This window comes from Bos indicus, chromosome 16 (genome assembly GCF_029378745.1).
Source record: "Bos indicus isolate NIAB-ARS_2022 breed Sahiwal x Tharparkar chromosome 16, NIAB-ARS_B.indTharparkar_mat_pri_1.0, whole genome shotgun sequence".
Classification (NCBI taxonomy): domain Eukaryota; kingdom Metazoa; phylum Chordata; class Mammalia; order Artiodactyla; family Bovidae; genus Bos; species Bos indicus.
Window position 1 is genome coordinate 76,697,733 of NC_091775.1, and position 24,299 is coordinate 76,722,031.

Consider the following 24,299-nt stretch of genomic DNA (forward strand, 5'->3'; position numbering starts at 1 on the left):
GTGCATGAAAGTGAAAAGTGAAAGTGATGTTGCTCAGTCGTATCCGACTCTTAGGGACCCCACGAACTGAGCCTACCAGGCTCCTCCGTCCATGGGATTTTCCAGGCAAGAGTACTGGAGTGGGGTGCCATTGCCTTCTCTGACCCACACATAAGTATCATATAAATACAAAGAATTCACCATAACTTGTGTACTTGGTATTAAGATCTAATGTAATTTTTTAATAATCTCCTCACTTCCCTGCTGCTGCTGCTAAGTCACTTCAGTCGTGTCCGACTCTGTGCGACCCCATAGATGGCAGCCCATCAGGCTCCACCGTCCCTGGGATTTTCCAGGCAAGAACACTGGAGTGGGTTGCCATTTCCTTCTCCAGCGCATGAAAGTGAAAAGTGAAAGTGAAGTCGCTCAGTCGTGTCCGACTCTTAGCGACCCCATGGACTGCAGCCTACCAGGCTCCTCCATCCATGGGATTTTCCAGGCAAGAGTACTGGAGTGGGGTGCTTGCCACTGCCTTCTCTGCCTCACTTCCCTAGGCATGTGAAAATACAGATAATTCAAAGGCTGGGAAAAACTTTACCTATTCTCTAGAAATGTTTTAATAAAAATTAATATTTTATGTTACTTTGAAGCCAGTCCACACCCAGTCCCACACAAAGTTGTACACGGACATAACAGGTGTTGAACACAATAGCTTATTGTGAAACCACCAATAGAAATCATTTATGGACATTGTAAAACATTGAACTTTGATATTTATTAAATGGCACTAATTAACTAGCTTCATTGTAAGGCACTTAAATTCGAAGTCACATTTGCTAGCTGCAAATGAAGTAGATTTTAAACCTCAAAGACGGCCACTGGAGTATTTGTGTGAATGTATCATCAGAAAATCGAACATGTTTTTGCTAATCAATATTGTTCTCACCTTGTGGTTTTCCTGTGCTCATGGGCAAGGTAAGTTGAAAAAGGTATGAACACTCACCCTTCCTCCTACTTCGTTTCTACTTTCATGTATGTATTTTTGATTGAATCAACTGGCAGAAATAGTCTTCAGGATGTGATAACCATAAAGAATATCTTAATGAAATAATGATCACATATTCACCTGAGGGGGAAATAAGATAAATTATCTTCTACATCCTCTGAGTACCACAGTATGCAGAGCCACTGAATATTGATTTGTGAGGTCATGTGAATATGCTCATGAAAATGTGAACAGAAAATATGTCACAGAAAAGCTAGAGTATGACTCCAAAATGTTTAGGGGATTCTTCTTTGTAATACAAGAAATTTAGAGAACAATGTATATCTTCATAATCTTATATGTGGTAAGATTATTGATTTTGCAGATTCACACTTCATCAAATACTAAATTTTAAGTATGTTCAGTTGACTGTATTTCAATTATATCTTAGTAAAGCTACTAAAAGTCATTAACATCACTGCCAAATTAATGTTTTAACAAAATTAGCTACAGGTAACAGGCATCTCTTTTAACAAAATCCGGAGTATATTCTTTATTTCTGCTGCAATGCCAAAACTTTAAAATTGTTTTCAGAGAGCATTAGAAATTGTGAATTAAAAAAAAAAATTAATCACTTCTATCTTGAAATTTATAAGTTCTTCATTATGATGCTTTTCTTCTGTTTTTCTTTTTTAATAATTCAGTCCTTTCTTTCTTGTAAATATGTCTTCTAATGAGTTTTACAATTCCTCATTAAACACTGCTACTGCTAAGTCGCTTCAGTTGTGTCCGACTCTGTGCGACCCCAGAAATGGCAGCAGGCTCCCCCGTCCCTGGGATTCTCCAGGCAAGAACACTGGCGTGGGTTGCCATTTCCTCCTCCAATACATGAAACTGAAAAGTGAAAGTGAAGTCGCTCAGTCATGTCCAACTCCTAGCGACCCCATGGACTGCAGCCCACCAGGCTCCTCTGTCTATGGGATTTGCCAGGCAAGAGTACTGGAGTGGGGTGCCATTGCCTTCCCCAACACTAGGTGTGACTATAATATGCATTGCTCTGCATTATTGATTTCATAATATGTTGCATGTTGGGTTTTGCATATTATTTAAATCAATTTGTCAATTTTCCTCATAAACAATGTTTACAACACAACAGAGCTTCCTGTCCAGTCCTAAAGGTAACAATTAAAAGCACCTCAGGTCCCAGGTCACCTATAAGAATGGCTCCATTACCAGAGTGCTTGCTGAAAGGGAAGACAGATGTGTTACTCAGTTTATCCCTGGTTCTCAGGTATATGGGAGATGGTCTATTAATCAGTTACAGAAAATATTAAAGGCATATTTCTAAGTAAGAGAGATAGCAGAGGAGAAGGAGTATACAAGAATGAGAGAAATTTGGAATTTTGACAAATCCTTGCCTGATATTCCAGTTGAAAACCAGTCGTCTCATTAGCAAGGGAACTCTTTCTAAAAGTGGCCTTAGAGATAAATGTTCTGAATATTTGTGAATAATTATTTTTCACAATAGATAAGTGCTTCACAATTGTAGACTTCTTGTAAGAACTACTTCCTCATCCAACAGAAATAGAAAGTCATATCTTTTTCTTAATTGAAACTCAAAATTACAGAAATAGATTCATCATCTGTTGTTCATGACCCATTCTCATCATGAAATCACACTTGTTAACGACATATGCTGAAAACTGAAAAATCCAAGAGTAAAGAATAATTATTCCAAATCTCCAACAGTGTTGGAAACATACACTAGAATGTTAACCAAAAGGAATGAGATTAAATTAGTAGTTTATTCCCAATATGGGAAGTGAAGGGGAAGGGGAAAAAAATCCAACATTACAACATGTTACAGCATTAGAGTATCCTGCATGCAACCGTACACTTACATTTACCAGTGTACTGTGTATTTTCATGATATTAATTCACATGCTTCAATTTCACCTTGAATAACTCTTTTCAGGGTTTCTAGTAAGGCAAGTCTAGAGGTATTCAGTTCCCTCAGCATTTGTTGGTCTGGAGAAGTCTTTATCTTCAATTCATTTCTGAATGACAGTATTCTTGGCAGTTTTCTCTTTCAGCACTTGGAATATATCATCCCACTTTCTCCTGGCTACTTAGGATTCTGCTTTGAAATATGCTTAGAGACATATGAGTGTTCCTTTGTAAGTTTCAAGCTTTTATGTTTTGCTTTGATTTTTTTTTTCATGCTTTAAGATTTTAAGCCTTTAAGACTTCAAGCCCTTAAATCTTCTCTGTTTTTCTTTAATTTTTGAAGCTTCATTATAGTATGTGTTGTAGCTGCGTCTTAATGTTGATTTTGTTTCAGTTCAGTTCAGTTCAGTCACTCAGTTGTGTCCGACTCTTTGCGACCCCATGAATCGCAGCATGCCAGGCCTCCCTGTTCATCACCAACTCCCGGAGTTCACTCAAACTCACGTTCGTCAATTCAGTGATGCCATCCAGCCATCTCATCCTCTGTCGTCCCCTTCTCCTCCTGCCCCCAATTCCTCCCAGCATCAGAGTCTTTTCCAATGAGTCAACTCTTCACATGAGGTGGCCAAAGTACTGGAGTTTCAGCTTCAGCATCATTCCTTCCAAAGAAATCCCAGGGCTGATCTCCTTCAGAATGGACTGGTTGGATCTCCTTGCAGTCCAAGGGACTCTCAAGAGTCTTCTCCAACACCACAGTTCAAAAGCATCAATTCTTCGGCGCTCAGCTTTCTTCACAGTCCAACTCTCACATCCATACATGACCACAGGAAAAACCATAGCCTTGACCAGACGAACCTTTGTTGGCAAAGTAACGTCTCTGCTTTTGAATATGCTATCCAGGTTGGTCATAACTTTCCTTCCAAGAAGTAAGCGTCTTTTAATTTCATGGCTGCAGTCACCATCTGCAGTGATTTTGGAGCCCAAAAAAATAAAGTCTGACACTGTTCCCACTGTTTCCCCATCTATTTCCCATGAAGTGATGGGACCGGATGCCATGATCTTCGTTTTCTGAATGTTGAGCTTTAAGCCAACTTTTTCACTCTCCACTTTCACTTTCATCAAGAGGCTTTTTAGCTCCTCTTCACTTTCTGCCATAAGGGTGGTGTCATGTGCATATCTGAGGTTATTGATATTTCTCCCGGCAATCTTGATTCCAGCTTGTGCTTCTTCCAGTCCAGCATTTCTCATAATGTACTCTGCATATAAGTTAAATAAACAGGGTGACAATATACAGCCTTGACCCACTCCTTTTCCTATTTGGAACCAGTCTGTTGTTCCATGTCCAGTTCTAACTGTTGCTTTCTGACCTGCATACAGGTTTCTCAAGAGGCAGGTCAGGTGGTCTGGTATTCCCATCTCTTTCAGAATTTTCCACAGTTTATTGTGATCCACACAGTCAAAGGCTTTGGCATAGTCAATAAAGCAGACATAGATGTTTTTCTGGAACTCTCTTGCTTTTTCCATGATCCAGCGGATGTTGCCACTTTGATCTCTGGTTCCTAAAACCAGCTTGACCATCAGGAAGTTCACGGTTCACATATTGCTGAAGCCTGGCTTGGAGAATTTTGAGCATTACTAGCGTGTGAGATGAGTGCAATTATGCGGTAGTTTGAGCATTCTTTGGCATTGCCTTTCTTTGGGATTGGAATGAAAACTGCCCTTTTCCAGTCCTGTGGCCACTGCTGAGTTTTCCAAATTTGCTGGCATATTGAGTGCAGCACTTTCACAACATCATCTTTCAGGATTTGGAATAGCTCAACTGGAATTCCATCACCTCCACTAGCTTTGTTCATAGTGATGCTTTCTAAGGCCCACTTGACTTCACATTCCAGGATGTCTGGCTCTAGGTCAGTGATCACACCATCCTGATTATCTGGCTCGTGAAGATCTTTTTTGTACAGTTCTTCTGTGTATTCTTGTCACCTCTTCTTAATATCTTCTGCTTCTGTTAGGTCCATACCATTTCTGTCCTTTATCGAGCCCATCTTTGCATGAAATGTTCCCTTGGTATCTCTAATTTTCTTGAAGAGATCTCTAGTCTTTCCCATTCTGTTGTTTTCCTCTATTTCTTTGCATTGATCGCTGAAGAAGGCTTTCTTATCTCTTCTTGCTAGTCTTTGGAACTCTGCATTCAGATGTTTATATCTTTCCTTTTCTCCTTTGCTTTTTGCTTCTCTTCTTTTCACAGCTATTTGTAAGGCCTCCCCAGACAGCCATTTTGCTTTTTTGCATTTCTGTTCCATGGGGATGGTCTTGATCCCTGTCTCCTGTACAATGTCACGAACCTCATTCCATAGTTCATCAGGCACTCTGTCTATCAGATCTAATCCCTTGAATCTATTTCTCACTTCCACTGTATAATCATAAGGGATTTGATTTAGGTCATACCTGAATGGTCTAGTGGTTTTCCCTATTTTCTTCAATTTAAGTCGGAATTTGGTAATAAGGAATTCATGATCTGAGCCACAGTCAGCTCCCGGTCTTATTTTTGCTGACTATATAGCGCTTCCTCATCTTTGGCTGCAAATAATATAATCAATCTGATTTCGGTGTTGACCATCTGGTGATGTCCATGTGTAGAGTCTTCTTTTGTGTTGTTGGAAGAGGATGTTTGATTTTGTTTAGTCACATATAAACTTCATGAACTTCGATATCCAATCACACCCCTGATTTTGGAAGTTCTCAGTTATTCTTTAAATTAGCTTTCACACTCATCTCCCCTTTCCTCCTTCTGAAAATTCAAGAGTTCACAAGTTAGTTCTGTTGATGCTGCTCCATAGATCATATAGACTTTTTTCATTCTTTTTTTGTTTTTTATTTTTATTTTTGTTGTTGTTGTTTTATTTTCTTTTTGTTCTCCTCTAACTGGATAACTTCAATATGTCACCTATCTCACAGATTCTTTCTTCTGCTTGTTTCATTCTGTGGTTGATGCTCTCTAAAGCATTTTCATTTCATCCTTGAATCCTTCAGTACCACAATTTCTGGAGTTTTTATATGATTTGTTTATTTTTTTAAACTGCTCGTTTTGTTCATTTATTGTTTTCCTGCTTTTGTTTGACTGTCTTACTGTATTTTCTTGTAGCACATGGAGTTTTTAAAAACAGCTGTTTTTAAATCTTCATTGGGTAAATCACAGGTCTCCAATCTTTGGGTGGAAATGTGCATGCATGCATGCTAAGTCACTTCAGTTCAGTTCAGTCGCTCAGTCGTGTCTGACTCTTTGCGAGCTGTAGCACGCCAGGCCTTCCTATCCAACACCATCTCCCGGAGTTTACTCCAACTCATGTCCATTGAGTTGGTGATGCCATCCAACCATCTCATCCTCTGTCGTCCCCTTCTCCTCCTGCCCTCAATCTTTCCCAGCATCAGGGTCTTTTCAAATGAGTCAGCTCTTTGCATCAGGTGGCCAAAGTATTGGAGTTTCCGCTTCAACATCAGATTTTCCAATGAACACCCAGGACTGATCTCCTTTAGGTTGGACTGGTTGGATCTCCTTGCAGTCCAAGGGACTCTCAAGAGTCTTCTCCAACACCACAGTTCAAAAGCATCAATTCTTCGGTGCTCAGCTTTCTTTATAGTCCAACTCTCACATCCATACACGACTACTGGAAAAGCCTTGACTAGACGGACCTTTGTTGGCAAAGTAATATCTCTGCTTTTTAATATGGTGTCTGCTGCTGCTAAGTCACTTCAGTCATGTCTGACTCTGTGCGACCCCAGAGATGGCAGCCCACCAGGGTCCCCCGTCCCTGGGATTCTGTAGGCAAGAACACTGGAGTGGGTTACCATTTCCTTCTCCAGTGGGTGAACGTGAAAAGTGAAAGTGAAGTCACTCAGTCGTGTTCAACTCCTAGCAGTCCCATGGACTGCAGCATACCAGGCTCCTCCGTCCATGGGATTTGCCAGGCAAGAGTACTGGAGTGGGTTGCCATTGCCTTCACCGAATATACTGTCTAGGTTGGTCATAACTTTTCTTCCAAGGAACAAGCGTCTTTTAATTTCATGGCTGCAGTCACCATCTGCAGTGATTTTGGAGCCCAGAAAAATAAAGTCTATCACTGTTACCATTGTCTCCCCATCTATTTGCCATGAAATGATGGAACCAGATGCCATGATCTTAGTTTTCTGAATGTTGAGCTCTAAGCCAAAATTTTCACTCTCCTCTTTCACTTTCAATAGGCTCTTTAGTTCTTCTTCACTTTCTGCCATAAGGGTGGTGTCATCTGAGTATCTGAGGTTATTGATATTTCTCCTGGCAAACTTGATTCCAACTTGTGCATCATCCAGCCCAGCATTTCTCATGATGTACTCTGCATAGAAGTTAAATAAGCAGGGTGACAATATACAGCCTTGATGTACACCTTTCCCAATTTGGAAGCAGTCTGTTGTTCCATGTCCAGTTCTAACTGTTGCTTATTGACCTGCATACAGATTTCTCAAGAGGCAGGTCAGGTGGTCTGGTATTCCCACCTCTTTAAGAATTTTCCACAGTTTGTTGTGATCCACACAGTCAAAGGCTTTGGCATAGTCAATAAAGCATAGTCAACCTTTCTAGAGACTCTCAAACTAACTCAGATCTTCTACCGGGCACCTTCTGACACTTATTATCCCTCTTTTCCCAGAATTTCTGCGCCTTGTCTGTATCCTGTAATGCACAAGAAAGGGCACTGACAGCCTGTCTTTTGTTTCCCCAAAAGCAGCACCACACCTTGAACTCATGGTCTCCTCCTGTCCCACAGATTTGAGCCAGATTTCTGTGCACACTCACTGGTGACCTGTCAAAGCTTGCTCTTGCCTCCGATGTCAGTTGTACCCACAGGGAGCTGGCTATAAGGTGGGAAGGTGTGTGAGTGAGGAAGACAGAGTTTCTGTGAAAACTGGACTTCTGCATAAGGACTTAGCTCCATGTTGATTTTCTAAGATAGTGTTTACAGGGGCTCTTGGACTGTGGCTGAGAGGTTGAAAGCTGGTTCATGAGCCACTGTAGGCACCACAGTCAGGACAGAGGCCTGTCTGCCTTTACCTCATGCATGTATGGGTGAGACTCCTTCTGGGTCCCTTGGCATAGGGTGTTGAGTCAGACACCTCCATCCAGGGCAGGTTTCTCTGTGGATGGATGTCTAATTTCTGTTGTTGGGTTAGAAGCAAAAATAATGGATGTCTTATTATTCTGATGTGAATATATTTCTTGTTTTATCATTTTTCTGGATTTCTGTGTTGATATCTGTACATTATATTAAATGTCCACTTTTCCTAGTCTTCACAGACCTGTCTCATACATAGAACCCTTTCATCAACCAGCCTAGCCAGAGATTCTGGGTGCCTCTCTAACCTCTGTGCTCATCCAAACCACCGTCTTTATTTTTAGCATCTTTCAGGGGTCTAGAGTATGCCAACTCCCATTAGTGTCCTGAGAGAGGTAGGCTAGGAGCCAGAATAGTTGGTAAACCTGGGAACTGGAGGTTATCATTTCATTCACTCTGGACTGAGCTGGGGAGAGGAGCTGTGCAAATGCATGCACGCTCCTTCAAACCTTGTGCTCTTCGAAACCATGATTCAGCTCTCTGTAGTCCCCAGGCACCAAGCAAACTCTGGGCTTCCTCAGCTCTCAGGGACAGGTTAGTTAGAAGCCAATTCCTCGGGCAGCAGCTAAAGAAGATGAGGGTCTAGATGTGTGGTGTGACTCTTCCATGAAGAAACTTGGAGCTGCTCACTCCACATGTAGCTGGGAAATGACTTGTGAGGAGTGCTGGCACAGCCATTCACAACTGCTATTTCGTTCTCTGTAATCCCAGGAAACTGGAAATTCTGGGCCTCCCAGAGGCAGGCAAGGAGAAACCAGACCCTGGACTAGCAGCTACATTAGCATGGATCTCCTTACATATGTTAGTCATCTCAAGTTTTTATACATTTTTTGGTCCTAGAATCCCTAGTGCAATGAGTGTAATTGTGCTAGTAAGAGGATATAATTAATAGATGAAACCATTTTGATTATTAAGATAAAATATTATTTATACTTTTTTTTCATTTCAAGTGAAACCTTGTGATGTTCCAGTAATAAAACATGGAAGGTTATATTATGCATTTAAAGGATACTTTCCAGCGAGTGTAGGTCAACAGTTTTCCTATCGCTGCAACCGGTATTTTGTGACTCCTTCACAAAGTTCCTGGGATTACATGACTTGCACCCTGAAAGGATGGTCTCCAGAAGTGCCCTGCCTCAGTAAGTAAACCTCTTAAATTTTATGTGTATAAATCTTTCAAAGTGTGAAGAGACACTAGTACTCACTAGTAAGTGAGTACAATTAGGTCTTGTATACAACAGGAAGGCTGAGGGACAAGTTCTATGAGTAAAAAGATCCAAATAGGTCTTCCTTTCCTGAGGAGCTCTTCCTGGAAATCACAGGAGAATTATAGAGACCTTACAAGAATATCTGCATCATTTATACGTATTTTAATTATAAAAACTAAAGATAAATGACATGGAGTGTTCATTTATTTTTTTTCCTTTTTAATAAGTGTGGTAGTAACTTTCCTTTTTATTAAGTTATATGTTATTTTAGAATACTAATGCACTGTCAGGTAAATACTATAAAGTTAATTTTTGCTGTGCTTTTACCAAACATATGTTATTTTTCTATTCTGTTGTTTTTATGATCCTTAGGACAATGCACTTTCAATTATTTGGAAAATGGATATTACACAAACTCCCAAGAAAAGTATTTACAAGGTAAAACTGTAAGAGTCCGCTGCCATGATGGCTATAGTCTTCACAATAATCAGAACACGATGACTTGCACAGAGAAGGGCTGGTACCCTCCTCCAATATGCGTCCGCGTCGGTGAGTAAACTGGGCTCAGACCCCAGTATGTTTATAAGTTTCTAAGACTCAGCTGTATTATCCACTGAAAAATGTGTAGATCAGCCTCTTGTTTTGTCAAAGGACCTATTTAATTTTATTCTTTAACAAGCGTGTATGAGTGTACAGATTCCTAGATAAGTGTATAACCAAATAAATGTGCCTATTGATGGACATTAGTCAAGAAAATGAAAAGAATCACAAAGAAGAAACCTGTAATAACAGGGTGAAGTTAGAAAGCTGGCAGAATAGGAGTTTTGCTGTCTCTCCTGATATAAACACAGCCTTTGACAGTCACGCATGAAGGAGTATCTTTGTGGGAGGCAAGGAGTCTAGCAGAGCGATTACAGCAAATACTCAAGACCCGGCACGTCACAGAGGCTTGGAGGAACAGCCTCACCCTTCGTGTGTCACCCTCCCCTAAAGCGGCACAGCTTAGTGCCAAGAGACACCGCTCAGCATGGGATTTTACCTGTGGGGGAATCAGAGCATCTGACCAAGCGTGGCTTCCTCAGCCTCCAGCACTAATGAGAAGGCGCCCTTCTCTCTCCCCTCATCCAGGACACAGGACATGGGGGTCACCTGCCTGGCTGAGGGGTGGGGAGAGGCCGGCTGTACAGCTTCCAGGCCTAGAACTCATTGAGGGACATGGATCCCACTGATCATGTTGGAGACACTACCAGGAAGCCCACCCTGTAGGCGTTGCAGACACCTTGCTTGTGGGTCCTGCTCACCCATGGGCACCTCAACACATCCACATCCCCCTGCCCCAGGGCCAGCTCCCTGTGTAGGTCCTCACGGTGGTGTCCCAAGCCTTTGATCTGTGAGACGTCCAGAAGCCAGACTGACCCCTGGGACTGTGAGAAAGCACACAAACTGACTATTCAGCATTGCCCAGGGAAGCAGCCGGGAAGCTGTCAGCACAGAGACCGGCTTTCCTGGGTGGAGAGAAGCATACAAGCTTCAGAATTCTCTCCCAAGAGAAACTGAGATATGTGGCCAGGTGTATCCTTAAAAGAGGTCTGGAAAAGCCTCAAAATCCTATCAGTGACAGAGTGAACTTCTCTCCCCAAGGCAAGTCTGTAAAGACTAGAGGAAGTGACTGCTGCTTTAAATGCAAACAGCGTGCTTTAAACGCAAAACAAACATGAGACTATAAGGAACACAAAGATCAAGGACTATAACACAAACAGAAGAACATAATAATTATACAGCAACTGATATCAAACAATGAAATGATGGGTGTTCACTAAACTTACTGTTGTAAACATATCATTATATATAAGTCAAATCATTACACTGTGAGTGATCGGTCACTTCAGTTGTGTCCGACTCTTTGCGACTCCATGGACTGTAGCCTGCCAGGCTTCTCAGTCCATGGAATTCTTGAGGCAGGAATACTGGAGTGGGTGGCCATGACTTTCTTCAAGGGATCTTCCCAATCCAGGGATCAAACTCACGTCTCCTGCACTGGCAGGTGGATTCTTTAACACTATCACCACATTTAACACCCCATAACCTGTGTAGTACATAAGATCTACTGTAATTTTAAAAAATTTATCAGTTTCCATAGCCCATGAAAATACAGATGATTCAACAGGCAGAAAGAACTTCACCTACTGTCTTGAGATGTTTTCTTGAAAATTAGTATTTTATATTACTTCTGGAGCCAGTTCATACCTGGTCGCACATAAAGCTATGGCTATACTTGTCAGGTGATGAATAAAGTAACTTACCATGAAACTACCAACAGAAAACATTTAGGGATAGTGTAAGACATTGAACTTTGATATTTACTAAATGATGCATTAACCAGCTTCGCTGTAATACACTTAATTTCGGAGTCACATTTGAGAACTGCAAATGAGGCAGATTTTAAACCTCAAATGGTGCAACTGGAATATTTGTGTGACTGTACCATCGAGATAAACCTAACGTGCTGTTACTAATCAATGTCTTTCTCACCTTGCGGGCTTCCACTGCTTAAGGACAGGGTAAGTTGAAATTGATTCAGACACTCAGCCTTCCTCCTTAATATAATTTTATCTACTTTCATGTGCATATATTTTTGATTGAATCTCCTGGTAGAAATAACCTGCAAGGTGAGATACTTATAAATAATACTTTAATGAAAAAATCAACATGTTCACCTAAGGGGGAAATAAAATGAATTGTTTTCTGTATTCTGAGTACCACAGTGCGAAAGGCCACTGAATATTGCTTGTGAGGTCATGTGGATATGCTCATGAAAATGTGAATAGAAAATATGTCACAGAAAAGCTAGAGTATGACTCGAACATGTTTGGGAGATTCTTATTTGTAATATGAAGAAACTTTGGGGAACAATGGTTATTTTCATAATCTTGCATAGGGAGATGATTTTGCAGATTCAAACCTCATCAACTCCTATATTTTAAATATGTTTAGTTGACTATATTTCAAAGTCACTAACAACGCTGTCATGCTAATGTTTTAACAAAATTAGATCTAGGTAACAGGCATATCTCTTTTCACAAAATGTAGAATATATTCTTAATTTTCAGTGTAATGCCAGTATATTTAAATGCCAGTTCATTTAAAAATTGTTTTCAGAGAGCGCTGAAAACGTTGAAAACGTAAAAAACTGTTCAATGAAAAACTCTGGGCTGCAATCCTGACACTGTCCTAAAGGTTCCCAAGGGATTCTGTGCACATTTCAGTCTAGGAGCCATGGCTACAGCCTCTTGTACCTTACATCCCCTCAATCTCACTGAGGAATTATACACATCACTCACTGCGGTGTCCTTAAGCATTTGCCCAAAATATCATTAAAGAGTAGTTTTGTAAATTATACCTTTATTTTTCTGTTATTTTGTCAGATCTTCTATTTGGATCTTTTGGTTATCTTCTTCCTTCAACCATGTTATCCTCAATGTGTGTTAATCCCACTTTTTTACACTAATGAATTGGCAACAAAGTCATGAGACAGACTCCTTTATTCAGTATATCAAACTTTGTATGTATTATGGCACTTATATGTAATTTATATATTAATGCATTTAATTAATTTTTTGCATATTCAAATCATTCTTTTTCTTAATTTCACTGGTTTCATATAGAATCACTTTTAATTTTGGCAAATTTTTTGTGTTGGCAATGGATGTATATCAAAATTAAACCTTCCTATTCATATCAGTAAATGTATTCATAATTTGACTATTCATAGAAGTTGAAGTGTTTGCACTGCCACCAAGTTTTTTTCCAAAAAATGTCCTCTGTCCTTCCTACAATGTCCCTTCTAATAACTTACAATATATAGCACTTCTTCTAAGATGATGGAATCTCAGTGTGCTTTTCTTTAATTACCCATGATTGGTTAGAGAGCGCAGATAGTCTCCTTCATATATTGGTACTTTTGGTTTCAAGTTCTTGCTTATGTGGACAGCTGGACACACATCAGAATGGTGATTTTAGGACACATGTGTGCACTTCGGTGTGATATCATGTAAGCTCCTGTAAAATCGTTTATTACTTTCAATTAAACTATCAAATATGACAAGCAGTACATAAGTTAAATTTCAGAGTTAGTGAAACATAAAATCTTTCTTCCATTTATTCCTAGGACTTCCCTGTGGACTTCCACCTTCAATTCAGAATGGTGCTGTACGTCACAAGAAAGACAGTTACCAATATGGAGAAAAAGTCACATACACCTGTGACGAAGGATTTAGGATTTATGGATTTGCATCTATAAGATGTTTAGGAGGAAAATGGTCCCGTACACCAAAATGCATAAGTATAGTGCATTTCATTTTATTCTAATGCTGATAAATATCTTTAATTAAGAGCATAGATGGTACAAATATGAAACTAAGCAGTAATTCTAGAACTTTACAAGGCATCTTGTGAAAGTTCTGAATTCTAGTAGGGAATTAACAATCCTAGTAATAACAGAAGTTTGAAAACAGGAGCTAAATTATCTCATTTTCATATCAACTTGGGTGCAGTTTGGACATCCTCTGATAAACATTCTCAGATTTCTGGTCTTTGTTCCACACGACTGTATCACAGTTGACCTCTGCTTATCAGTCTTATCACTACTCAATGTACTGTTAATTTATCAATCATTTCTTTATAATACATAATTTTCTAAGACACGTGACGTAATTCAAGGTAACAGATTTTGATACAAGAAACAGAAACACGTTTATAATGTAGGCGGCCTGCAATGGGGAAAAAGAATTTAAGTGTGAGAAGTATGCTCTCAAGCATCACACGCATCCCTATCTCTTTGAATATCACCATTCCCATGTTGTACTTCTGATGAGTATAGAGACACTCAGTGTGACTAGGTCAAGATGTCTGACATGTGTTTTAAGTTATAAGAGAAATTTGTACAATATTCATTGGTTTGATATGTACCTATCTATTTTTCTGGAATATAATCATTGGTCACTATGTATTTTTAAAGATGGACTAAACTAATATATATTCCTTTTTTTTCAGGCACAGATTGTTTTAACTTGCCCAGCTTTGATGATGCTGTACTCACAGGCAAGAAGAAGAAATCATACAGATCAGGAGAACAAGTGGCTTTTAAATGTCGACCATATTATCAGCTGAATGGATCCAACACTATACAGTGTGTTAAGAGCAAGTGGATAGGAAGGCCAGTGTGCAGAGGTACTTTGGTAAAATTTTTAAATTTTATTGTTAAAGTATCTTAAGTAATATAATATTCACCATCATTAAATGGCCATAGATTATTCGTTGTTCTTATTGTCGTTCAGTCGATAAGTCGTGCCTGACTCTTTGCGACCCCATGGACTACAGCACACCAGGCTTCCCCATCCTTCACTATCTCCCAGAGTTTGCTCAGACTCATGTCCATTGAGTTCATCTCATCCTCTGTCACCCCCTTCTCCTGCCTTCAATCTTTCCTAGCATCAGGGTCTTTTCCTGTGAGTTGGCTCTTCACATCAGGTGGCCAAAGTATTAGAGGTTCAGCTTCAGCATCAGTCCTTCCAATGAATATTCAGGGTTGATTTCCTTTACAGTTGACTGGTTTGATCTCCTTGCAGTCCAAGGGACTCTCAACAGCACCACAGCTTGAACCCATCAATTCTTCAGCACTTAGCCTTCTTTATGATCTAACTCACCCATCCATACATGATGAATGGAAAAAAACATAGCTTTGACTATACTGCCCTCTGTAGGCAAAGTGATGTCTCTACTTTTTAATACGCTGTCTAGGTTTGATACAGCTTTCCTCTAAAGGAGCAAGCATCTGTTAATTTCATGGCTGCACTCACCGTCCACATTGATTTTGGAGCCCAAGAAAATAAAATCAGTCACTGCTTCTACTTTTTCCCCTTCTATTTGCCATTAGGTGATGGGACTGGATGCCACGATCTTAGTTTCTTGAACACTGACTTTCAAGCCAGCTTTTTCTCTTCTCTTTCACTCTCAAGACTCTTTAGTTCCTCTTTACTCTCAGCCATTAGAGTGGTACCATCTGCATATCTGAGGTTGTTGATATTATTCCAAGAAATCTTGATTCCAGCTTGTGATTCAGCCAGCCTAGCATTTCACATGATGTACTCTGCATAGAAGTTAAACAAGCAGGGTGACGATATACAGCTTTGTCATACATCCTTCCCAATTTTGAACCAGACAATTGTTCCATGTCAAGTTCTAACTGTTACTCCTTGACCCGCATACAGGCCAAAAAAGTTTATGTCTCAACATAAAAAGAGATGGGATTGTGTTCTCAGTGTTTAGCGTTGTAGCCCAATAATTCTAAAAGCACATCCCTGGCACAGCAATCTCAGCATATTCTGGAAAACTGTTAGATATGCAAGCAGATTCACAGGCTCATTCAGACCTGTTGAATGAAAACCTCTGAGGCTGCAACTCTGACACTGTTTTAAGGAATCCCAAGGGATTCTTTGCATATTTCAGTTTAGGAGTCAAGGCTACAGCCTCTTGTACCTTACATCCCCTGAATCTCACTGAGGGATGACCCATCACTCACTGTGGTATCCTTAAGCATTTCCAAAAAATACCATCAAAGAATAGTTTTGTTTCCCAGATATGTTTGAATCTTTTAATTAATCATGTTCTTCCTTCAACAATGGTATTCTTCAAAGTGTGCTAATTCTTAATCAAGTTTCTAAAGAAGTATCTACTGTGTTTATTTTTCTAGGTGTCTTAAGTTACAGTTAATAAACAGAATGACTATAAACCAAATCCTGATGATTTAAATCAAATCCATATGATCTTATTATTATGACTTTCTTATGGTTTATAAATTCATTGTGAATTTATATAACACTGATTTTACTAAACTCAGAAAGAGTTGTCCAGAAAAGCTCTCATTTTCACTGGCCTGAAATCGTGTATTAACCTGCTAGTGAAGGCTGGGGCAGAGATTTAAGGTAAAAAAAGCTTAATTTGCACTGAAAAATATTGCTTTATCTCCTTTTCCTTAATCTTATATGTAAACTTATTGAATTTAGCAGTCTTTCATGACAGATTACCTATTGAATTTAAGTAACCATGGAATATATATGACATTCACTCATTGGCTTATTGTTCATAAGGATCATTATATTAGAAATACTTTTTTTCTTTTTTTCAGATGTTTCCTGTGTGAATCCACCCAGAGTGGAAAATGCAGTTATACAAAGTGAGAAGCCTAGGTATCAAAATGGTGAGAGAGTACGTTATAAATGCACCGGAACTTACGACATTTTGGGGGACATAGAAGTGACATGTTTAAATGGAACTTGGACAAAACCACCTCAGTGCAAAGGTAGAGTATCTTGTCTACCCACTCCTTGATTTAAGAGAAAGTTCTATACAGTCAGCAAACAAGACCAGGAGCTGACTGTGGCTCAGACCATGAACTCCTTATTGCCAAATTCAGACTTAAATTGAAGAAAGTAGGGAAAACCACTAGACCATTCAGGTATGACCTAAATCAAATCCCTTATGATTATACAGTGGAAGTGAGAAATAGATTTAAGGGCCTAGATCTGATAGATAGAGTGCCTGATGAACTATGGAATGAGGTTCGTGACATTGTACAGGAGACAGGGATCAAGACCATCCCTATGGAAAAGAAATGCAAAAAAGCAAAATGGCTGTCTGGGGAGGCCTTACAAATAGCTGTGAAAAGAAGAGAAGCAAAAAGCAAAGGAGAAAAGGAAAGATATAAACATCTGAATGCAGAGTTCCAAAGACTAGCAAGAAGACATAAGAAAGCCTTCTTCAGCGATCAATGCAAAGAAATAGAGGAAAACAACAGAATGGGAAGGACTAGAGATATCTTCAAGAAAATTAGAGATACCAAGGGAACATTTCATGCAAAGATGGGCTCGATAAAGGACATAAATGGTATGGACCTAAGAGAAGCAGAAGATATTAAGAAGAGATGGCAAGAATACACAGAACTGTACAAAAAAAGAATATTGGAGTGGATTGCCATCCCATTCTCTAGGGGATCGTCCCAACCTAGGGATCGAACCTGGGTCTCGTTCATTGCTGGTGGGTTCTTTACCAGCTGAGCCACCCACATGCTCCTGCACATCAACCAGTAGACATTTAGGTTGTCTCTGTGGCCTGGCTATTGTAAATAGTGCTGCAGTGAACTGTGGTGTTGGGGAAGACTCTTGAGAGTCCCTTGGACTGCAAGGAGATCCAACCAGTCCATTCTGAAGGAGATCAGCCCTGGGATTTCTTTGGAAGGAATGATGCTAAAGCTGAAACTCCAGTACTTTGGCCACCTCATGCGAAGAGTTGACTCATTGGAAAAGACTCTGAGGCTGGGAGGGATTGGGGGCAGGAGGAGAAGGGGACGACAGAGGATGAGATGGCTGGATGGCATCACTGACTCAATGGACGTGAGTCTGAGTGAACTCCGGGAGTTGGTGATGGACAGGGAGGCCTGGCGTGCTGCAATTCATGGGGTCGCAAAGAGTTGGACACGACTGAGAGACTGATCTGGTCTGATCTGATCTGATTAGGAATAAAATATGTTGATATAAATAGATATTGAAGAAGTTCTTAGGGAATAATTTTTTTATTAAAAGAAAATGATGGTGCTTAACATGTTCTTTTGTGGAATGAATAAATAATCTCACATACATATTTTATGAAATATGTTTACCAGATTTGAACGGTTGGAATCATGGAACATTTCCAGTCTTAAATATTAAGATAGTTATTTCTTGAAGAATAAATGTGTTAAAGATACCATAAGTACATTTGACAGCCCAAGGAATTTCACTCTGAGACATGCAATAGGCAACTGGGGTCTGATAATAGAATGTGGCGTCTTTGGGGCTTCTTCACATATGGGTGATATTTAAAGGTATGAATGAGTTGAACTCCTTCACGGAATTAGTGTACACATAAAAAAAAAAAAAGTCTGAAACTTGATCTTAGGACGCTTCAGTGTTTAGAGTTCAGAAAGGAAATCTAAACAAGAAATTGTTGTAAGTCATGTCCCTAAGTCATGTCCAACTCTTTGTGACCCCATAGACTACAGCACACCAGGATTCCCTGTCCTTCACTATCTCCCAGACTTTGCTCAAACTCATCTCCGTTGAGTCCGTGATGTCATCCAACCATCTTATCTTCTATCGCTTCCCTTCTCCTCCTGTCCTCAATCTTCCCCATCATTACAGTCTTTTCCAATGAGTTGGCTCTTCACATCAGGTGGCCAAAGTATGGAAGCTTTAGTTTCAGCATCAGTCCTTCCAATGAATATTCAGGGTTGATTTTCTTTAAGATTGACTGGTTTAATCTCCTTGCTGTCCAAGGGACTCTCAAGAGTCTTCCAGTTTATCAAGTTAATTTTTGCCTGGTGTGAATTTTTGGCAAATTCTACTTGAATATGTTTTCCTGTTTAAACAGCATACAGCTCAGCATACTGTTTTTGTGTTCACCTGCCACTCTGTCTTTAAACTGAAGTATCTAGACCATTTACATTTAAAGTAACTACTCTTAGGGACAGTGTCTGCCATTTTATTATTTGTTTTGTGTGTGTTTTCTTTGTTTCTCATCTCCATTTCCTTTTCTTCACTGTGGCATTTTGAACACTATAGAATAATTTAACTGTGACACATCTGCATTGCTTTTGAGTACATGCTTTCTCTGCAGGGCTTTATTAATATTGCTCTAGGCATTAAGGTAACATAGGTAGTTTATCACTCCCTACTGTTGCTGACATTTCATCACCTCAGGTGAAATGTGGAAACCTTATTTCCATTTAGATTTATTTACCCTCCCCACATTTTTAACATAAATTCCTTAAATATTCCCTCAACATATACTGAGCACTATATCAAATGACATAATTTTGCATGACCATGATCTAATAAAATCATTAGGGAAAAGACAGTCTTATTATATTTACCCCTGAATTTTAAAAATCAATTCTATTATTTTTCCTTCCTTCCTAAAGTCTCAATCCCTTTTCTATTTTCCTTTCTATCTTAAGAATTCCCTTAGCAATTCTTTACGTAGGTCTGCTGGCGACAAATTCTGTTTTCCTTTGTCTGGGATGTCTTTCTTTCTCCTTTTAATCCTATAGGATGGTATCACTGGATATAGAATTTGGGGTTGATGATTCTTTTCTTCCAGGATTGGAAAAATGATGTCACTTTTTCCTGGCTCTGTTGTTATGGATGAGAACTCTACTGATGCTTGGATCCTTTTTCTGTATAAGTATTGCATAATATCTATCTAGCTGCTTTTGAGATTTTTTCCTTTGGTTTCCAGCGATTTAGTTATGATGTATCTTGACATTAATTTCTATGGGTTTATACTGTTTGGAATTCTTCAGATGTTTTAATATGTGGTGTTGGGGAAGACTCTTGAGAGTCCCTTGGACTGCAAGGAGATCCAGCCAGTCCATTGTAAAGGAGATCAGTCCTGCGTGTTCTTTGGAAGGAATGATGCTAAAGCTGAAACTCCAATACTCTGGCCACCTCATGCGAAGAGTTGACTCACTGGAAAAGACTCTGATGCTGGGAGGGATTGGGGGCAGGAGGAAAAGGGGACGACAGAGGATGAGATGGCTGGATGGCATCACCAACTCGATGGACATGAGTTTGGGTGAACTCCGGGAGTTGGTGATGGACAGGGAGGCCTGGCGTGTTGCAATTCATGGGGTCGCAAAGAGTCGGACATGACTGAGCAACTGAACTGAACTGAACTTTAATATGTAGACTTGTGCTTTGTGCCCTATTTGGGAAATATTCAATCATCATAGTTATTTTTTCATCTCAATCCTCTTTCTTTTTACCTTCGGGGTCTCCAATCTTTTACTATCTTCCTATGGTTGCCTGAAGCTCTGTCCATTTTTTTTTTCAGTCTATATTCAAAGTTAGTCTGTAGTTAAGCTTTTATCCCTCTGTCATCTGCAGTGTATTATTGAGCCTATCCAATGTGTTTTTAAAATTATATTAGTCTTTTTTTTTAGTTCTATAAATTCAATTCCATTAAGAAAAAGCATTTACCAGTTATTTCAATATCTGTGTCATCTCGGTGTTGTCTTCTGTGGATTTGTTTTTTCTTTTGAGGCTTTCCAGGTCCTTGGTATTATGAATGATCTGTATCCTAGACTTTTGGGGTATTATCATTTTTGAGACCCTAGATTTTATGGAATCTTTCATATATCAGGCCTCCATTACTGCCAAGCAGGGTGTAAGTCAGGGTCCCCACCTGGCCTCCACTGACTCAGGGAGAAAGGGCAGAGCGATCTTGCTTCCCAGCCATGTGAGTGGAGGTCTGGGCTTCTCGCTCGGCCCCTGCTGATCAAGGCAGGGAGAGAGTTAGTCTTAGGCTTCTGTTATGGTGTATTTCTAGAGTAAGTCAGTATTATAAAAATTCTTTGTCTCGCTAGCCTACTCCGTTTCTGGGCTTCCCCAATGTCTCAGCAGTAAAGAATCCGCCCACAGTGTAGGAGCTGCAGGAGATGTAGGATTGATCCCTGGAGGAAGATCCCCTGGGTTGCATGGCAACCAGTATTCTTGCCTGGAGAACCCCATGGACAGAGGAGCCTGGCGGGCTACAATCCATAGGGTCGCCAAGAGTTGGATACAAGTAACTCAGCAGGCATACACACACCACTTTCTGGGCCTCTGATGAAAAAGATCAAGTATTTCTTGAGACCTTTTTTTTTTCTTTTTGCTTGAAGTTGTTATCATTTCTGGGTTGTCATCTCAGTGGCTTGACCAAGATACACAGAAAGCAAATTAAAACCCAAGCCACCGTCTGCAGTGTAATTTCTTGAATCTCAAGATCTCTAATCAGATTGACATCTTCTCTACATCTTTTAAAATCTCCTGTGTTGGTTTTTATAATGTCAGGATTTTTAATTATAAGAAGGAATACTTCACAGATGTAATAAGCATCTCAACTTGTCCCAGAAAGGAAGTCCACTATTCAAATCTGTAATTGTTTGAATTTTATTTAAGGAGTTGATGGAGCTAATGTTTTTTTGTAAACAATTTGAAAATCAATAAAAATGACTAGAGATTCAAGACACTGCAGTATGTTGTACATAAGGACAAAAGAAATGTTTTATTTCCCTTCAGTATCCATCTGCCTAGCATACATTCACTAAGAAAATGTATTTTAATACCAGAACCCTGCACAGAAGACATATTTGTGAATGTATTATGTGTGATTTCAAGTGGGGTAAAAGTAAACCTTAAAAATATGCCTTTCCTGTTAAGTGATTGGATTTTCTTCAATAAATCATTTCTGTCATCAGAAGTCACAAGTCTCAATATTACATAGTAGGCTACATTTTTTTCCTTTATTTTAAACTGTGGGGGGTGGTGGTTTTTCAGTAAATCAAACAACACAGAATTTAGACTCTCAAGGAAAATGTGGGCCTCCTCCAAAAATAGATAACGGAGACATCACCTCATTCCTCACACCTGTATATCCTCTGCGGTCAATTGTCAGTGTCAGTGCCAGGCCTACTGTGAGCTTCAGGGAAACAGAAACGTGGGTGAGAATGGAGAGTGGGCTGAGCTGCCAAAGTGCTTGGGCAAATGCCCCAGTCTTCCCATGGATCCTGGGGAAATCCTGGTACTGGGCATGAGGCTTAGCTGTTTATAATAGAGCTTTCGTGGACTAACAAGCCATTCTGTTGCATGCTTGATTACCAAATATTACTATGTGTGGAAATAAAGTTTGAAAATCTTCTGGTCAGGAACAATAGCAACAAGAGGTTCCTTAATGAAATCTTTCATAAGTTAATTGACATTGTAAGTCTATGATTATAACATTTAATTATTACATTAAATATAGTACCTCATTCTTACTTTTAAAATAATGAAACCTGCATGATAGATTTTCAATGAGTTGGTTTGGAAAAGGTTTTGAGAAGGAATTTTTGGACTAGAGAAGATTCTACTCGAAAGCTTGAAATTCTGTGTAAAATATTTGTTCACTATATAATATTTTATGTTTATATTTTTATCTTCAGAGGCCTGTGAAATTTCAGAAGAAATGATGAAGAAACATAACCTACAGTTAAAATGGACTTCAAAAAAACTTTACTCAAAAACACAGGATCATATTGAATTTATATGTAAACGTGGATATCATCCAGTGACACCATATCCCACATTTCGAGCAGCTTGTCGGGAAGGACAAGTGGTGTATCCTCACTGTGGACAAGACACTGGTTAAATGCAGTTGTATATACATGTACTGAGAAGTTTCATTATTAATCCAGTTCTCAGTTTATCAAGTATTGTTTAACTCATTTTGATTCATAAATCAGATGTTATGGGGACGATGAAATTATAATCAGGAAGACTAATGAATCACTTCTTTAAAGCACCTCATTAAACTTGGCAAACCAAGTGCTATGCGTCCTGTTGATAAAATACCCGAGTATGAAATTAATGCAATCACTTCAATGCCTCTTCTATAGATCAGTTTCCTAACTTTCTCAAAGATTTCTCCATAACTTCTGAGGTTTTCTGAGACTCTTTCAGAAGAAAAAGGAAAAGAATCCTTGTTGGTATCTTCAAAATAATATCATTTCCAAACATGTAAAGAGCGAACTATGTCATACATATGATAGTAACAAGATGTAAGTAGATATTTCTTATTTTTGCTCATCTACCAAAAGGTAAATATACCAAAAAGTGATGAAATACATAACCATTTACAATATGCATATCTAGCACACAGCAATTCAAAGAAAGAGGAATTAGAATCCAATTGGGTACATAATGATTATAACATGACATTAAAAGTGATTAAAGTGGTTAAAAACATTTGACATCTAGCATAAACACACATGTACATAAACACACTATGCTTTAAACACTGAATGTGTTTTTATAGAAAAATATTGGCAAGAAGCATAATAGAATATTTAGAATAACTATAGTTGAATTTAGAGATAATGGGGTAAAATATGGTGTTTAACTCCTTTTTGCGTACATGCATTCTTGAATTTTTCTATCTTTAATGTGTATCACCTCTGAAACATAGAATATGTTATTTTAACATAAAGACATATACAAAGTAAGGGTATATATTCCTTGGTGGCTCAGTGGTTAAGAATCTACCTGCAATTCAGAGACACAGGAGATAAGGGTTCAATCTCGGGGTTGGGAAGATGCTCTGGAGTAGGAAATGACAACCCACTCCAGTATTATTGCCTGGGAAATGTCATGGACAGAGAGCCTGGTGGGCTACAGTCCATGGGGTCCCACATAGTCAGACATGATTGAGCAACTGAACACACATATAAGGTAAGATAACATGTGTTGGGAATTCTAGAGCCCTCTTTTGTAATGATCTTCAGATCTAATAACATTTTCATGATTTTGCTGGTATAGAGTTTTTGAAACATTAAACCACAAAGGTCTGAAATGTGATTTTTATGTTCATACATTACAAACAGCATAGTTAGCTTCAATCAGTTGACATAAACATTTTTAATGTCTAAAAATCATGACATAATAGTTCACTTTGTGGCCACACGAATTCCTACCTTTCCCATATGTAAAATATATTCACCCATTTCCAACAGCCCTCAAAGTTTTAATCTGTTCGAGCATCAACTCTAAGGCCCAGATTTTACTTAAATATCTTCTAAATAAGTTATGAGTGAGACTCAGTTACAGGTCCACCCTTGGGCAAAATTTCTATTCATGTATGATTCTGTGAACCCAGAAAATAAGTAATGCATTTCTAAAATTAAAACAGACATAGGATAGATATTACCATTCAAGAATTGACAAATGGAAAATTTTTGAAAAAAAAGGGTAACAGATCACAAACTCAAAACCCATCAGGAGAATTTTCATTAGGTTCCAAGAACAGAGAACAATCAACGGTGAAGGTGATGTTCTGTCCTTGTGCCACTAGGGGGCACCCCAGCTTCTTGGCCCCCCAGGCAGGTGAGCCTACTTTCTCAACTGGAAGAGGCCCTGTTGGCCCAGA

At 39.2% G+C, this 24,299-nt stretch overlaps 1 long non-coding RNA gene across 1 annotated transcript; it reads left to right on the plus strand.

Annotated features, from left to right (window-relative positions):
* The first annotated feature begins 13,788 nt into the window (after window positions 1-13,788).
* LOC109570541 (uncharacterized) lies at window positions 13,789-22,693 on the plus strand. The gene is made up of 4 exons (XR_011560959.1): window positions 13,789-13,985; window positions 14,319-14,495; window positions 16,453-16,626; window positions 22,321-22,693. It is a non-coding gene; the product is annotated as an uncharacterized lncRNA (long non-coding RNA).
* The last annotated feature ends 1,606 nt before the right edge of the window (window positions 22,694-24,299 follow it).